The sequence below is a fragment of the Vicia villosa genome, linkage group LG6 (genome assembly GCF_029867415.1).
Source record: "Vicia villosa cultivar HV-30 ecotype Madison, WI linkage group LG6, Vvil1.0, whole genome shotgun sequence".
Classification (NCBI taxonomy): Eukaryota; Viridiplantae; Streptophyta; class Magnoliopsida; order Fabales; family Fabaceae; genus Vicia; species Vicia villosa.
The window spans coordinates 57,653,340-57,661,032 of NC_081185.1; positions in this window are offsets into that span (position 1 = coordinate 57,653,340).

Genomic DNA, 7,693 nt, shown 5'->3' on the forward strand with positions numbered 1-7,693 from the left:
ATCTTGACAACTTCAAAAACCGTTATGGGAAATTGATCTCTATCTTGAAGACCAAATTGGAAAAGGGGATTCTTGAGACTCTTGTGCAGTTTTATGATCCGGTTTATCATTGTTTTACCTTTCCGGATTATCAGCTTATGCCCACTTTGGAGGAGTATTCATATTGGATTGGTTTGCCAGTTACGAATGATATACCGTTCAGTGGTTTAGAGAAAGATCTTAAGGTTGATGAGATAGCAGAGCTTCTTCAGTTGAAAATATCAGATGTGAAAGCAAACATGACCAAAAAAGGAGGAATTTGGGGGTTGACTTCTAAGTTCTTGATTGGAAAGGCTTCTATGTTGGCTAGTAAAGGAAGTATGATTGCTTTTGAGACATTTTTGACCTTGCTCATCTATGGTTTGATACTCTTTCCCAACATTGACAACTTTGTCGATGTTAATGCTATTCGGATCTTCATGATTGGGAATCCTGTGCCTACTTTGCTTGGGGATACTTATCATTCCATTCACTATAGGACTGATAAGAAAGGTGGACTTATCAACTGTTGTACTCCTTTACTCTATAAGTGGTTTATTTCTCACTTACCTCAGACTAAGAATTTCATGAGCAACCCTGATGGTCTCTCTTGGTCTCAGAAGATCATGCCTCTTACTAATGGGAATATCCATTGGTACAATCCTGCTTATGACATTGATGACATTATTGATAGTTGTGGAGAATTCCCTAACGTACCTCTTCTTGGTATACAAGGAGGAATTACCTACAACCCCGTTCTTGCAAGGCGTCAATTTTGTTACCCCATGAAGGAGAGACCCGTTAGTATTCTTGTGTCAGGAATCTTCTATCTTAATCAGGATGGAAATTCGGATATGAGAAATCGGTTTGTGCGTGCTTGGCACCATATTGATAGGAAGAGACATTTGGGAAAGAAGCAATGTGTTGCTCTCAAAGACTATACTGATTGGGTTCAAGCTAGAGCTCACACTTTTCATATGCCTTACTTACTCGAGGAGCCTTCTCTACTCATTACTCCACCTTTGTCTTCCACTATTCCCATCGAGAGTAGTGAGGAACACTTAGAGCTCGTGGCTAAGATGAGAATGGAAAGAGATGCTTGGGAGAAGAAGTTTCATGCTTCGGAAATGGACAAGAAAGAGTTGAAGATACAGTTGAAAGAAAAAGATGAAATGCTTTACATCCAAGATGGTTGGTTGATGGAGAAGGATGATCAGATCCGTCGTCAAGAAGAGTTACTTCAGCAACATGGAGAAAAGAGAAAGAGACAACAAGAGGATTTATTTTCCTCTAGTAGTCATGAAGATTCAGTTGCATGGAAGGAAGTTGCTGATAAGCTGATGGTCGAGAATGCTCATTTGAAAACCTTTTATGAAGATGAGTTGGAGAAGCTCCGTAGGAAGCTGCAGAGAGGAGTTGGATCTTCGTCAGAAGTGTTCCCTTCTAGTTTTTAGCTTTTCCTTTGTTTTGTAATTTTGGATCTTTGAATCCTTTTGTAAGCTTTTCTATTATTAATGAAGAATTATGTTTTATGTTTTTTTTGCTAATGTTTACAATTAATGTCTTAAAGTTCCTTTAAAACCAAAATAAAAATCATTTGCATTGCATTTCATGCATCATTCTGCATTTTGGTCTTGCTTCCGAGAGTATTCCCGAGGTCTTATTCAATGTTCTTCATACAGAATCGGTTCAAGCTGTCTCACCGGTATAACACTCGAGCTAACTGCAAGAAGAAGATGGAAGGTCTTGAACAAGAGAATCGTGAGCTACGTGAAGAGGTTGTTACTTTGAGATCTGGTGTTGAGCATCTCACTGCTCTAGTTGAGACATTGATGGCTACTCAAAATCAGAATCAGAATCAAGTTCCTCCTCCCAATACCCAAGCTCAGGGTCAGACCACTGTGATTTTTGAAATTGCTGCTACAACAATTCCTGTTGTTCCTGTTAGTGCTACTCAACAGCGTATGCCTAATGGATATCCCTGGTGTACGCCTGAAGGTTATCTGTCTGTTCCTGAGATGACTCGTCTGTTGACTCCTGTTATGGTCAACACGTCTCCTATTGTTCATACTGGTCGTTTTGTCCCGGAGCCCATTTATGATGCTGCTCCAAGTGAAACAGAATGGATGGTTTCCAAGATCAGTTTGAAGAATTGCAGAAAGAGATGAAAGCCCTGCGTGGGATAGAACTGTTTGGAAAGAATGTGCATGATCTTTGCCTTATTCCCAATGTGAAAGTACCTGCTAAGTTCAAGTTTCCTGAATTCGAGAAGTATAAGGGAAATTCCTGTCCTCAGGCACATTTGGTGATGTATGTAAGGAAGATGTCCATTCACACCGATGATCAACGTCTGTTGATCCACTACTTCCAAGATAGTTTGACTGGAGCTGCTTCTAAGTGGTATATGGGCCTTGATAGCACCCATATTTGCACTTTTAATGACTTAGCTGAGGCGTTTGTGAAACAATACAAGTATAATGTGGACATGGCTCCTGATAGGGATCAATTGCGAGCTATGATGCAGAAAGAAAAGGAATCCTTCAAAGAATATGCTCAGAGATGGCGTGAGGTTGCCGCCCAAGTAATTCCTCCAATGGAAGAAAAAGAGTTGACTAAGATTTTCCTTAAGACTCTTGGTCCATTTTACTATGAGAAGATGATTGCAAGTGCTCCTGTAGACTTCACCGAAATGGTGGGCATGGGTGTTAGGTTGGAAGAAGCTGTGCGAGAAGGCCGTCTAGTTCGGAATGACAATTCATCCGGTGGTGTGAAGAAGTATGGTTCTTCATTCCAGAAGAAGAAGGAATCAGATGCTAATGATGTTTCTCATGGGAGGAATAGTCGATTTAGAAATCAATCTCAACAAGTGGCGTCAGTAACTCATGTTGTGAATTCAGTGCCTGTAGGTCCTGTTAATCAACAACCAGCAAGGCGGAATCCGTATCCTCGAGTTAATGTTGATCCTATCCCCATGACGTATACTGAACTGTATCCTGCACTAATTCATAAGAAGTTGGTTCAACCAAGGTCACCGCCTCCTGTTCCAGAGAAACTCCCTTGGTGGTACAAAGCTGATGCCACTTGTGCTTTTCATCAGAATGCTCCTGGGCATGATTTGGAAAATTGTTGGCCTCTGAAAAATGAAGTTCAGAGATTGGTTCGTTCGGGTATGCTTTCTGTTATACCCCAAAATTTGCCCGCATCTTTTTCAGAGAGAAGACAACAGACTTCTGTCTAAAAATTGGGAGTTTCATATAATCTTGGATTTTATTTCATAAATATCCTGATTTTATGACTACTTAGTTTTTAGAATGTTTTTGTACGGTATTTTGGTTCGCTGTTGAATTTATTCTTACACAAACGCCAAATACTGTTTATCACTTCACACACTGTTTATTTGAGATTTATTTTCAGACCAATAATACTGACGCAATTGGTACAGAATTAAATTTTGCAGGTGCAGAGTCCGGGGATTCAAACTGTGCTGGTAACAATTAAATTATTTATTGGTTTTTGTTTCCCACTAATTTTTGTACTATACTATTGTTTTCAAATCTTTTCCTTTCTTTTCAAATCTCTTTCTTTCAAATCAAATCCTAACTTTATTCCATGCATCTTTCTTTTCAAACCCTACCATACACTTTCTTTCAAATCCTACTACCACTCAAATTTTCTTTTTTTTGTACGGTATCACTTCATTCCCCAACGTCTCTATCCTTCTTTTCACTCTATAAATACCCCTCATTTTTTCCATAAATTCTCACATCAAATTTCACTCATTTCTCAAATTTCTATCTCATAATTATTTTCTCTTCTTCCCTGGCAAAAATGGCAAAGTGGATGGATACGTTTTTTCTTATGGTCATCACTGTTTTGGTGGTGATCATGTCCTTTTTCTGTCTGCATAGTCCTGAAAAATGCGGACCTGGGATGCTTACACTCCCGTGCATCTATATGTTGTTATTTATGCATGGGTTTTTAATCGTCATATTTAAAGTTTGTCGTATCTTTCGCTTTCAAATAATGTACCGTTCATTATATTTGTCGTACTGTTCGTTATATTATGTAATATTTGTACTGTCAGTATTAAAAATTGTATTGTCTGTCGTACCGTCGTTTAATTATCAAGATAGTATTATGTGTGTTTATTGCTAGTTAAATATTTATTTTTCTGTGCATTAAATCTTTTTCAAGATTATTATCGGTAATTTCGTTCGTGTACGGTATATTTTTATTTATTTATTATGTTTGTGTTTTTCTAACAACTCATGTAAATAAATTTTCACCATTAACACAACAAAAAACAAAAAGAAAAAATTAACTTTAACTATTAAGTTTTCACTTTAACTGTTACGTTAATGCCTGGACAGCCAGTTAACAGTCAAACCCGCTGACAGCACGATTCTCCGTGTTTTGTATCATCATTCAAATCAATCTTTCATATTTCAAAATTCCAAGATTTTTGTTCTAGAAGTCTTCTGATAATCACATGATCAGCAGAGACTCAACACTGCACAAAAATCAGGTACGCTTAACTGTCTCCTACACAAACAGTCCCTAACTAGGGTTTTTTTTTTTTTTCAGGAGAACAAGTTTTTTGAGACCTCAAATAGATTTCATGGACCTCCATATGTCTCAAAGTACCACCATACAAATTTTCAAACTTCAATTCGCTCGGAAGCACAGTCAGCAGCTCAAACAGTCAACAGACGACCAGTTTGACCGAAAAATCAACAGACAGTCAAAAATGAAATTTTTTGTCAACATCCATATTTTGTCAAAAGATTCATCATTTGATCAATGGTTGATCATAATTCATCAAGAAAAGTCCAGAAATCAACAAAACCCTAAGTTTCAAAATTAGGGTTTTCTCCTAAAAAGTCAACTGAACTTTGACCGGCCATAACTCTTTCCTCGTTCATCCAAAAAATTCCAAACAAAGCTTGTTTTGAAGGAAATTCAATTATCTTTCAAATGAAATTGATCCCATGGTCATTGGATTTACCATTTGGAAAATATGAGCTCAAACATTACAGGTCATTTACAAAGTCAACAAAAAGTGGTTTTTTGTCAAAGCCCATAACATCAAGATAACTTCTCCAAATGCAGCTAGGGTTTACAGGTCATTTACAAACTAAATTTTTTTACAAGAAACTTTAATTTTCGTGTTTGATTTTGCAGCTAGTTTCAAAGCAAACCAAGTCCATAAATCATCTCCTGGGACTTGTTTAAGTAGGTTTGGATCAATAGCCAAGTTCAGAAGGACCTGAAACACGAGTTCCATCACTCTCCGGTTTGGTAACTTTCATTGAATTCAAACTCTTCATTTATGCATTGTTATCATGTCTAATGGTTATGGTTGAGTTTATAGTGATCATCAGGTCAGGTTTGAACCTTAACATGAAAGCTCTAACGTCCAGATCATAGGTTGCCATTGCTAACCGTGTTCTTAAGTTCTTCTTCGTAGCTCTTTATACAGGCCTTTTCAGGACAAATGGACCACTCCATTGCATTCGCAAGGTCTGATTTAGGGGGGTAAGGGTGTTCAACCTTCTCGAATCACGCTGTTCCGCCGTAGCTAGGGTTTGCGTCGCCGGAGAAGAAGGTGGTAACCACCGTGCGTGGTGGTTTGACATTTCCAGGCTCGGTCAATGATGGCGTGGCGTGAGGGAGTGTTTTGATTGGCTGGACCGTAAATAGGAGACCAGTTGACTATCTTGTTTGCAACTTGAAGAGTTTTGGTTGGTTGGTTTCTAAAAAATGGGCCCCACTCACTTAAACTCAGAAAAATATAAAAAAAAACTAAATCAGAGTGGGCCTGTGCGTATTGTTATTCACACCCCTGGTTTCTGGACCATATGCATTTTTGAACTAAAATCAGTTCATCTTCAAACTGCTAAATACACCCCCCCTTTTTAATTTAATTAAATCATTTTAGTTTTTGCATTTAATTTAAAAACAACCAATCATAAAACCCAAAAAAAATATTTTCTTTTTACCATTAAATTGATAAAATGGCAATTCAATTTTTGACACAAAAATATTTTATTTTTTCATAATTAAAATATCTTGTTTAATTAATTATATAATATATATATTTATCTTTTAATTAGTTCTAGCCTATCAAAAAATCAGAAAAAATATTCTCTTTTTATTAAATTAAGTTTATATATTATAAAATAATTTTGTACATATTTAGAATATTTTTCTCTTTAAGTTTAATTTATGTGTATAATTATTTGTATAATTATGTGTTAATTAACTTAATAATCTCAAAAACAATTTCAAAAAAAATTACAAAAATTAATTTTATTTTAAAATTAATTAATAAGTAACTTGGACATATTTTAGACTTAATTTTTTAGGTTTAAATTTTATTTCTAATTCTTAACCTTTTAATTAAATTAATTATACATTAATTTTAATTAAAATCAACCATCCAAAAATCCAAAAATATCTTCCTTTTATCTTATTGCAATTTAAAATTCATAGATAAGTGAATAGGTTGTCAAATTCATGTAAATAGCGTAGTCTACATTTCTCGCACAATCGATGTAATAGCGTAGATTTATTTTTCGCATTTTACATTCCCGCACTTTAATTTCTGTACATATAAAACTGCGTGTATGACAAGAATAATAACTGAAGCGCTAGATCACTAATTTCAAAGATAACATATCTGAAAATAAAACACAATCACACTTGCACCTCTTAGGGTAATCCCTCTGTTACTCTTTTCAAAATCAATTCTACTGTTTCAAAGGCGATTCAAATAATTTCTTTCTGTATCCAGTCAAAGAAAATTTTCTAAAAGAAATAAGAAAAGGACCTTACAAACTTAGGGTAGATCTCCTAATTGCTTGCTCAAATCAAACAAAACAACAAAGGTTTCACATATCACTGTTTTTTCAAAACAAAATTTTCAAAAAAATAACACTTTGTATACATCCAAACAAGGATCATTACGAAGTTAAAAAATCTTTTTTTCAAACCATCAAACATCTTTCGAAAGATAAAACACTTTGTATACATCCGCACAAGGATCATTATAAAGTTAATTCTTTACAAAAGTATTTAAAACCATATACAAGCATTTCAAAGCAAGACAAACGATTCAAACAAGTGAGCTAAGCAATTAAGAGCCCATGGATAACCATGGATACAAAGGGGTGCTAACACCTTCCCTTTGTATAACCTACCCCCGAACCCAAAATCTCTTAAAGGTCTTTTTCTGTTTCTTTTATAAACCTTTCCTTAATTGGATAAAATAAAAGTCGGTGGCGACTCTCTGATTTTCACAAACTCAAAAATAAAAAAAAAGAGTCAGTTCGTATCCCACGAAAAAAAACCGAGGACGACACTTTCCTTCCGTGATATTGGCCCAAATGTGCAGAACAATCCATTGCCGACTCATGAAGCGTCTGCTGTGAATATGGTGTATGGGTGTCCTGGGAAGTATAAGATTTATCGTGTGGAACACATCAGAGGATCATTGGTAGAATGCATGCCACTCTGTGTGAGTATAGTCATTACGAGCATAATCATGCTGCTTGTAGGATTTGCTCGGACAATCCTCGAGGGTGTTATATTGTGAGAAGAGATTTACAAGAGATGATAGATCAAGGGCTCATTGAGATTCTGAGAGACAGAGATGAAGATGATGTCAATGTGATTG